The 11,156-nt window shown below is 41.9% G+C and overlaps 1 long non-coding RNA gene across 1 annotated transcript; it reads right to left on the reverse strand.

Annotated features, from left to right (window-relative positions):
* Positions 1-3,497: 3,497 nt before the first annotated feature.
* On the reverse strand, positions 3,498-10,885 carry LOC115925575. Its single transcript, XR_004064823.1, has 5 exons — positions 10,778-10,885; positions 6,376-6,466; positions 5,764-5,900; positions 4,828-4,944; positions 3,498-4,077 (listed from the first exon to the last, which is right to left on the reverse strand). It is a non-coding gene; the product is annotated as an uncharacterized LOC115925575 (long non-coding RNA).
* Positions 10,886-11,156: the final 271 nt, after the last annotated feature.

Below are 11,156 nucleotides of genomic sequence, written 5' to 3' on the forward strand. Positions count from 1 at the left end.
TTTTTATGTTACAAACTAATGGACTGATTGATTGTGGTAAATATTCTTTCGGAGTTGAGAATGAAGTATCTAAAACACAGGTACAGATAAGGAGGATAATGTACGAATTCATGATTGTGTTGCCAGTTAGTGCGCATAATACATGTATATGAAAACTTCACCCGATACCAATACAGTAACAGTAAAGTATCGAAGGAGATTACCCAAAGTTGCTCAGTAATATCAGAGCAGAATATGTAATCTGAAACCCAGGTGACAAGGTTGCTATGGTAATGTACTGGAACTATTGTCACCTAGGTTAGATTATAGAACAGTAGTGAACTGTAGGATTGAGTAATTTTTGCGCCCTGATAGTACATTGGTCTGATGAGTTTTCTTTACTCCAGACTTTACCTATTTTTAATCGCATGGCAATGAAAATATAAATGATATAAAATAAAACGCGTGCATGCTCCTCTGTGTAGGCTGTTCATGTTGTTTAATGTTCACTTATTAATTTAGATTTTGTTGGCACTGACATAACTTTTTTAATTCACTTGTTTTAATATTTTTAGGGGGGTAGGGGCAATGCTTCATGCATGCATAAACAACGAGTTAAGCATGATCATAGCTTTAAAAGAACCTAGCGGTAAAGAGTACCAATTAATCACCAAAACAAAGGTTGTAGTGAAGTTAGGAGTTTCATTTGATCATAGGCCGATTGTATAACATTTTAAAAGAGCTATAGATTGATATTATCCCTATTTATAGACCCTCGATTAACATAAAATCGTCTTGTGAGTAGACTATTACCTCTTACTTTAATGTTATCCAGATTACAGTTGCCACAGTAACGCACTGTTCCTCTTTATCACCTGAGTATTATAGTGTCTCTCCTTCTTTCCTCGTCCCCTTCTATTGTCTCAATCCCTCATCCCCATTCTCCTTTGATTTTCCCCTGCCCCCCCCCGCCCCCCATGCACCCCTTCAGCCATTTCCTCTCTCTTCGCCGTAAACCCAATCATCTTCCCCCCATCCTCTCTAAACTCGTTTTCCGCCGGTTTGCTTGCTCATCTCTCCCCTCCCCTTCTCCCCTTGCCTTACCGCTCACCCTCTCTAGCTCTCTGTTTACCACTCTCTCCTTCTTTCTTTTCTCCCCTTTCATTCTCTCCTTCCTCATTCACCTCCAACTTTCGTCTTCTACCTTCTTTTTCACCGCCTTTAATTCGCTCTTATCCATTAATCCCAGTTTATCCAATCCTTTCCCTAGTTCATTCACTCCCTTTTCCCAAACCTTCATCAACTCATTCTCCGGTCGGCCTGCTTATTCCGCCACCCGCCCCCCCCCCCCTCCTCAATCTTCCTTCCCTCCATCCCGCACGCGCTCTTTCTCCCTCTCTCTTTCCCTTCACTATCCTGCGCTAGCTCTTCTTATTTCCCCTCATTTCCTAAACGCTCCACGGAGTATACGCCCTTATTCCCTTACCCGCCGGCCGCCCTCTTAAATCCAAAAGAATGCCCCCTTTCGCCTTCTCCCCACCTACGCTCCCTTTTCTCCGCGTCTCATTAATGTTGGTCCCTCTCTCGATCCCCCTTTCTCCCTGCTTCCCCTCTCCAGGCGCGGATCCAGGATTTCTTAGGGGTGGGGGCCCAATTTTTTTTTATTTTGCTCCCGGAAATTTGAAAATCGCGCCAGCCGAAAATGCGCTCAGTGGGGGGGGGGGGGGGGGGGGGGGGGGGGGGGGGTGGCGGGGTAGTGAGCAAATTTTTTTTTGAGGGGGCCCTCTAAAATTTGCATCCCCCCCCTCCCCCTTGAGCGCCAGGGAGGTGGGGGGGGGGGCGGAAAATCTCCCAAAAAAGGTAAAATATTTTTGAAGGGGGGGGAGGAATGGCCCCCCCCCCCCCCGGATCCGCCACTGCCCTCTCTTACCTCGCTCTCTCAGCTCCACCGTTCCTCTCTGTTTCCTCTACTTTTTGTTCCCTTTAACCTCCCCTTTAGTGGGTAGTGAGCACATTTTGAGCTTTTTTTGGGGGGGCCCTCTAAATTGTTTCCCCCCCTCCCCCTTGAGCGCCAGGAGGGGGGGGGGGGGGGGCGAAAATCTCCCCAAAAAGGTAAAATATTTTGAAGGGGGGAGGAATGGCCCCCCCCCCCACCCGGATCGCCACTGCCCCTCTCTTACCTCGCTCTCTCAGCTCCACCGTTCCTCTCTGTTTCCTCTACTTTGTTCCCCTTTAACTCCCCTTAGTGGGGTAGTGAGCACATTTTTTTTTTGGGGGGGCCCTCTAAATTCCCCCCCCCCCCCTTGAGCGCCAGGGGCAAGGGGGGGGGGGGCGTGGGGGGTGCGGCATCTCCCCAAAAAGGTAAAATTAACGTGTTTTTACATTTTTATTTACGAAGGGGGGAGGGGGAATGCCCCCCCCCCCCCCCACCAGATCCACCACTGCCCCTCTCTTACCTCGCTCTCTCAGCTCCACGTTCCTCTCTGTTTCCTCTACTTTCCCCCTTTGTCCTCCCCTTAGTGGGTAGTGACCACATTTTTTTTTTTTGGGGGGGGGGGCCTCTAAATCCCCCCCCCCTTGAGCGCCAGGGGGGGGGGTGGGGCATCTCCCCCAAAGGTTAAATTGACGTGTTTTTACACGTTTTATTTTTGAAGGGACGGCCCCCCCCCCCCTCCCCGGATCCGCCACTGCCCCTCTCTAACCTCGCTCTCTCGGCTCCACCATCCTCCTGTTCCTCTACTTTTGTTCTCCTTCCCCCCTCCCCCCCCCCCCCCCCCCCCCCCCCCCCATTAATTCCTCTTTTCCCCCTGCTTTCACAGAGTCTTCTCATTGTATATTATATCAACTCCCATTTCTTGGCCTTCTCCTCTTTCAGCCTAACATCATATATCGGGCATATATCATTATTATTGTCCCACTCATTTCTAGCCCTTCCTCCATTTTCTTCCCCATTTCATCCTCTTTTTCCTCACTCAATCCATCTCCTCCCTTCTTCCCTTCTACTCTATATACCTCTCTCTTCTACCTCCTGCTCCCGCCCTCCTTTACCCCTCCAATTCTGTTTTCCACACTCAGTCTCCTTCTCACCTCATCCCCTTCTATTCTCTCGATCCTCCTTCCCCACCCTCTCTAAACTCATTCTATCGCCTCATTTGCCGTCTTGCTCATCGTGTTGATATAGGTGATATATTACTATATTATCCTTGTCTCCTTATGTAGAAAACAAAACCTGTTACAATACAAAATATGGGGCACTTATCCCTCTTCACCAACCCCTCCCCGAATCAAAGAATATGTACAACTCATGGTTGGGAGGAACAAAAATTTAAATTTCCTCATAAAAGGAATCAATGTTACTGATCATGCTGAGCTTATAATGCAGTCGCTTGTCTTCACACATTCTTTATATATGAAACAGCCCCGGCAACTGAGTGGCCGGTGGCCGCCTATCACACTGCCCAAATCGCGTTCCAGAGAAGAACAAAGTCCACACAAAGAAATAAAATTCTCGACAAATGTTGAAGTGGATAGTAACTTTATTACAATTTATTACATTTAATCATGAAAAGTCACATCTATGGGATGGAAGCCCCCAACTCTGCTAAAACTTTAGCACCTCATGGCGGCAAAGGAAATGAGGTATGAAACAAAATGAGGAAGTCATCCGAAAAGTAAAAGCTCGTGCCAATTCAGGAACTGCTTCCCATTTTATACCTTCTGACACGTGTGTTGCCCCTTAAAAGGGCGTGTCACTACGAGGCATTGCGTCAAATTAATCCCTGGAACCATATACACCCATATTAAAAGGAACTTTATTAATTTTCCGAACTTAACCTCCAGAGTTGAGCTCACCGGACCCACCATTACTCCTCTACAATCCATTGATTGAGTTTATGTGTATTGCAAGTAGTCCACAGTCAGAAGGGTCACAAACCCCTCTACATGTACATCCACTGTCACATCTCGATTCTTGAGATGAACTCGGTAGAAGTATCCACATTGTTTTGGAGTTGCATGCTCCTTCTGGTGACTGCTCCCCTTCAGCTACTAGTACAGAAAAGTCCAATGGCATCCTTGTACGCAATTCTGACAAGCCGGCTGTTCATGAATAAAATATAAACTATTTTCAAATAGTATACAACTTTAGGAAGTAAAGGAAGTAATCATCAGTGTATTTCTTCTTCTTTTTCTTCTTGTTCTACTTCTTCTAGTAAGTAATCTCCAAAGAGTTATTCGTTTTATATAAACATATTGTTGCTCGACAGGAGTACATTCCTTATTTTCCATGATTATCAGCCCAACGACACATCCCAGATAATTATAATAATACATGGTCTTCATGGTCTGAAATGAAATTACTGTATTACCAAACATGCCTTTCATTACTAATATACTACGTTTGTGTAAAAGATCTAACTAAACATTCAGACCATTGTTTTTAAAATGGCATTCACAGAGAAATCATAGAATTGAATTCCAAAAATACTTGACACCGGCAACTTTACAGTGTAAAAATCTCATTCTGATCTGAGTTGTTACAACCAAAGGTGTCCAATCATTTTATTTTTTTTTACTGTTAGTATGCAAACATATTTTCTTTATCACACTTCTCGGGCAACTACCTCCAGGACATCCAAGATACAGCCATATGACATAATTAGATCTTGTACTGCTAGGCTGACCGCCCTACCACCCCCATTTTTGTTTAAAATCACCAATCCAAACGTTGAACTTGGGTTACTGTTGTTAAGAAAATATATTGTGAAAGTGGGATGGGTTGCATGTGGTAAGGATGTGTTGGTTAACAATTGCAACAAAAAGTTCTCGCTATTTTATGGGGCGACTTACTTCAGACACTGTCATCTGGCCTCCAAGCTTTAGACAGCAAGGTCCTTGTCTACCATATCATCGTGAGCTTCTCATTCTACCGTTCATTTGCATGAAATACATTACATGTACAGGCACCTGTTTGTATAGAGACATAAAATAAATTCACTTTTATGGCATGTTCATGAAAGCAATGTACAGTACTAATTATAAAGCGAACAGCAGGGTAGGGTTCTTGCAGAATTTCTATAACTCGCAGTAAGGGTGTAATAAATATAAACTTTGAACAATACTGGTATGTAGAAAGGGATTTAGGGTAGCCCGAAATTGGGTCTGGCAATGTTTAATACATTTAGGGTTGACATTATGTTTAGCAATGGATCCAGGATTAAAGTTAAGAATTCATTTTGTGTTACAACATAACCAGTACATAAATGCCAATAGAGCATGTTGTAAAAATCGCTGAATCTTTTAATTGGTAATACAGTGCTACATGTTTCACAAACTGCAGGCCAGTGTGTTTTTACTTTATAAAATCTATTGTAAATGATACTGTGTTATATACTTTTTTCCCTTCCACTCTACATCACGTTTCTGCTTTCACAATACAGAGGAAGATTTTAAAAAACCATTGATGAGTAAAAGATACATGCAGCTCCACCAGCACCTGGAAAATCCAGTTGTACAACACCTTCTCCTGAGACAATTGCTTCACATAATTTTTCTCCACTATTAAACTTCATCCCTAGGCCTAACCCTAAACCTAAACCACCTTAATCACAATTCCAACCCTCAGTCTAACCCTACACCTTTGACAAAATAAAGCCTAGAGTAGTCGTTGCAGGAGCAAATGTTGAGTTACTAAAAATGCCATGACAGACTCATATGCTATGAATTTATCTCTGTTTCTTTCCCTGATTTGTTAAAAAAAACATTGTAATATGCATTATGAATTACCAGTCCATTGTGCTTCGCTCATATATTGCCAGGCACAAGAGGCCATCGCTTTGAGGTAAGGGGCAGAACATCAAGACTGAAGGTGGAACCTCAAGGCACTCCATGATCTCTCAACAGCAAGCCCTTCCTCTCCATCCCTGGAACCGAATTATAAAAATATTCAATAAATATTAACCAAATATGTAAGAATACACAAAAATTGCATATTTTTTTTTCTTCAATTGTCTTCAATGTTTACTTTCTTTTTCAGCAAAATATGAAGGTCAATTATTTTCTTTTTGCTTGTCATTCTGTTTCGTGTGTATAGGACTCCCCCCCCCCCCATCCCTTCTTCAAGGCCTTCAAATGTTAATTATAAAAAAATATATATGGAAGTTAAAATACACTTTAAATAAACACTACAGCAACTTGTTAGTAGACATCTTGTTGCACACATACCATGTAGCCACCCCTGAATCGATACTTCTCATACCAGCCCTTTGCACACCCCTCCAACTTGGCCTTATTTAATGCCCTCACCCATTTAAAAATTTCCTTTTACTTGACAAACTAAACAGGTCAAGTTTTAAAAAGTCCAAGTTAAAAAAAAAAATAAAAAAAAAAAAAAATTACCTTTTCTTGTTGTGGTCTGTTTTCTCCAGGACATTCTTGTTTCAGGCACATACTCAAAGAAGCAAGCATATGGTAATACACTGTATATTTCCTGTAAAAGAGAGGGGGAAAATTTATTCTTAAAATAGCTAGGTTCACATTCAGACTCAGTGACTGAAAAACAACAGTCACTGCTACAATGTTTGCAGTCTAAAGACTGAGAGCAGAGACAGAGTCTTGACGTAAACTAAGAGACATAGAGTCAAGACTGCGCCAAAAAAAGATCAATACTCTAGAATAAATTTAGAAACCACTAGCATGACTAGGCACTAGACTACACTACACTGCAGAGTGCAGTATACTTCTTCTCCTTCTTGAAGATAATCTGCCTCCTATCCTTCAATACCGGTACTGAAGATTCTTGCAGATGCCGTATATACATATATATATATATATATTCGGCCTGAGTGGGGTGTGCAGGTAGACCACTACACCAGGTTTTTCCCCTATTCTTATACGAATAGTGCCGTGGGTTCTTAACGTGCAAGGGTAGTGACTATCCTGTACACGGGGTCTCCTTTTAACATCCTATCCGAGAGACGGATTGTTTTCCATGTAACATAGCCTGCGTCTATGAAACAACAAGGGGAGGGGCACGTTAACACACAACGCTTGCTTCAGTCATCCGCCTGGGTGAGATTCGAACCCAAGATCTTTGGGCTGACAGGCAGACGCTTTACCGACTGAGCCAAATCGCCTCCTAGTCCTCCTACTGTCTACCAACTAGACTCTAGATTATTTACATTTCTATTTTAATTCTAACTTAACTAAAGTCTAGTGAAATCTTTACTCCAGGGAGCTCCGTCACCGAAGCCCTTCGGAGGCCGTAGGCGGAGCTCTCTGAAGCATGTACATGTATAGCATGGTGTTAGTGAAATCTAAACACTGTTTGGGGGTTTGCAGTTTATTGCAGGAGTTGTTGTTTTGGCTGCTTACAGCTTAGCCTGCCCTTGAAATAAAAATGAAATTTTTCAATTCTAAATTTATTAAATCCGACAGCCAAGTCCGGATAACAGCAACGGATGACAGTAGATCTACTACTACAGTATACCACTCCAGCAAAGCATAGACTGATATAGACCGAAAGCTTCAGTCTCTGATATCGACGGTTGTTCTGCTGAAATTGCATCTGGCTCATCTGACCGCCTCTATACATAGACTGAAGTACGTCCTATGGTGACTGAGTGGAACAAATGGTTTGGTTCGGCAGGACCGCGATGAATGAGATATGCAACAAGATTTTACTCTTTACATCCTCATATATTCACTTTGGCTGTAAAATTACATTTGATTATATTAACAAATAAAAAATAACACAGAAATATCTACTTTGACTTACGATAGCTTGCTCATTTAGATCCTACATTAACAAGTCAACGCAAAGCGTAGCATCCCCTCGCAGGGTACAAATGGCCTATATACATGTACATCAGAACAAGTTACCTCCATTGGACTATACTATTATATTACTAGGCAAGGAAGTTAACCACATTTTCACATATATAATTAGGTGCTTTTGCATATTTAATGAGATATGACCTTTCACCTTTCACCTACATACTCGGAAATTTAACTTAGCCTGTATTTTGATATCATGTACCTTCATATCAAATTTCATTAAAATCCGTCAAACATTACCGAAGTTATTGATCGGAATCCAAAATTGTTACGGACAGACGGACGCACACGGACGGCAGTGTTTCTATATCCCCTCCAACTTCGTTGCTAGGGGATAATGATTAATCCGAGAAAGTCTCGTAGTCAACATGATTCGTTGTCAGCCACCTGGTTTTTAGATGATGAATATTCATTTTTTCTTTTTGAACGTCCAATAGCTACGTACGAGTCAGCCCGTCTTGACCCAGTGACGTATGCATATTCATAAACCCAATATTAAACGAGTGCTCTGATTGGCCATTGGCTATGTTTTGGTAGGTTGACCCGGAAATATATCGGCCGGGTCATGTCATAGATTACCAGAATGAATGCATGAAGGTACCGTTTCACGGTTCTGAAATCAAAATTGGATAACTCATACACGTACTGTACATGTAAGTCCGTAAATTTCACTTTGAAAATAAGTCATAACAAATAACTGTGAATAGGAGAAAAATATACATAGGGTCTAGCTTTTTTCTATTTGCTTTATAAATCAGAAAATTAGATCTAAATATAGAAAATCGGGGGAGCAGATTTCAGAGTAAAAAGAGGTACAGAATAGGCTCAATCTATCCCCCCCCCCCCCCCCCCCCCCCCCCTGTGTGAGTCGCCTGGGTTACGATCTGTGTATGGGGAATGTCAACAAATGTCAGTTTTATTAAAGAAATGACCCATATCAGACGGTTATTTCTGTCTAAGACTGATAGAGAACCCCCCCCCCCCCCCTCAGTGTTATTTAGGGTACACATATGCTTGTTCCCTCTTTTTGAAAGCACCCCCTATCTGAGGACTGCCAAAATTTCTGGACGCCCCTTATGCGGGCTTTTCCTGCCTTTGAGACCCCCCCCCTAAATCCGGAACACTGCTCAATGAACCCCCTATCTCAGAAAAAGCAGACCAACCCCCCCCCCCCCCCTTTACTCAGATAAGCTGTCATTACTGGTTGGCTCACACACCCAGGGAATACCCCAAAGAACTTAGCCTGCATTACGTACATTTAGCACATGGAATACATACAAAATTTCTGTGCTCCTGTTTTCATTCATACATGTACCTTGTAAGAATAAACAAAGTCTGCAAATTAGTTCTATGCTCACTTATCTGCATAATATATCACTACCGAATAATTAATTTAGTGCCTGATATTGAGACTTAGTTAGAAATAAGCCTTCCATTATTCTTAACTGACATCACCTGTGCCTGCATAACTGTGTCCTTTCACATAGGCCTACTAATGTTTGTACCTGTCATAATGAATGACTTTGTAATCAAACTCTGTAACTAAGTACTTTATCCTCGTAAAGATACTCTTTAGATTTAATGAATCAGTAATTACTGCTATTTAATTTTAGGTATCATCAATCGTCACTAAACTAAAGTACTGATTTTGAGTGAAATCAGTTGAGTTTTGTACAGTGGTGTTTGAAATGTTGAGAATATAGGTTCAATACACAGGACACAGCCAGGATAGTAATGCAGCTGTGTGTGAATTAGGATAGACTACAGTATAAAAACAGTCTACATCAATCCCTGGATTTGATCGATTTTTCTATGTTCGAGATATTTTATAATCCCCTTTTTTAATTTCTCAGGAGTCCAAAGAGATGAGAGAAAAAAGAAAAAACACCCCCTTCTTAAAGAAATCTCCGAGGTGAAAAGTCAAATACACCCCTTTTTTTAGAATTCTCGGGCCGGACCTTGTCGCACAAAAAGTACCCCGTTACCGGACATTTTGGTAGCACGCATGGTATCCCTCCGTTTTCGGAATGGGGGGGGGGGGGGGGGGCAGGATAGAGAGTCAATGCTAATGCGTATTGACCTTAGCTATTTAGCACTGCACTACGTGTTAATACTTTAATAGGCAGAATTGCACACACAAATAGTCCATACACACCTAACAAACGAATGCACGCAATAAAGACGATGCGAAGTGGCTGATTGGCAATTTTGACAGTAAGCCCACGCTTAAAATCTTTAAATTATTCTTTCTAACTTCTGTAAATTATATTTTACTGCTATTTTAGACTAGTAGCCTAGTATTAGTAGTAGGGGTGTCATCAATTGTCACTAGATCTAAGTAAAGTTAGAATTTTGAGTGAAATCAGCTGAGTTTTGTACAGTGCTGTGTGAAGTGCTGTGTGAAATGTTGAGAATCAACAGCACAGCTTTTAATACACAGCCAGGATGCAGGAGGCGAGTTTGCTCAGTTAGTAAAGCGTCTGCCTGTCGAAGCAAACATGAAGATATAGGTCACGTCTAGTCTAGATCTAAGAAGGGAGATCCCGGGTTCGACCCCAACCCAGGCGGATGACTGAAGTGTGTTAACGTTCCCCTTCCCTTGTTCATAGGCGCAGGTTATGTCAAGTGGAAAACAGGATAGGACGTTAAATGGAGGCCCCGTGTACAGGAGAGTCACCACCCTTGCAAAGAACCATTTCATTGCACTATTCGTAGCTATAGCTAGAGGTCTAGTAAGTAGTAAAATCTAGACCCTAGTGTAATGGTCCACATGGATGCACACCCCAATCAGGCCTAGTCTAGCCTCTAGACTCTAGGCCTACTCATGCACTCGCCCCGGCTACTCACACACGACCTCTCTCAGGATCAATCTTGTTTAACCTCCGGAAAGTATTCAAATATCAAAAAACACATAAATATCACCTTATGAATACGAAATTACGGAATAAATATGACATGTACTTACAGGATTTCTACAGAAAACCGTGTCCAGCACCGAAGTTGCCTGTAGTGTTAGGTCATTGTCACAGATAAGGTCTATATTTAGCCTTGTGGTTGTGTAGGCGCATGTAGTACGTGCGACAGTGCAATTAGACTCGTTCGCGAACTATCAATACATTATTGACTATATAAACTTGTTATTTGTTTTATGAAACGGATTTTTACTTCTATCGCAGATTGAATTCTTAATTAGATGTGTTATAAATAACAATTTTTTTAATATTAATTCGATTCTGAGTTCAATGCTGCGGATATATTCGAGTCTCTTAAGACATCTGGTGCATTTGAGTCTTGAACAAGACTATTCAGACGCTACCCCTTGGTAGCTGTTCTTAAAGAAAATA

The sequence above is a fragment of the Strongylocentrotus purpuratus genome, unplaced genomic scaffold (genome assembly GCF_000002235.5).
Source record: "Strongylocentrotus purpuratus isolate Spur 01 unplaced genomic scaffold, Spur_5.0 spur5_scaffold_18, whole genome shotgun sequence".
NCBI classification, from domain to species: domain Eukaryota; kingdom Metazoa; phylum Echinodermata; class Echinoidea; order Camarodonta; family Strongylocentrotidae; genus Strongylocentrotus; species Strongylocentrotus purpuratus.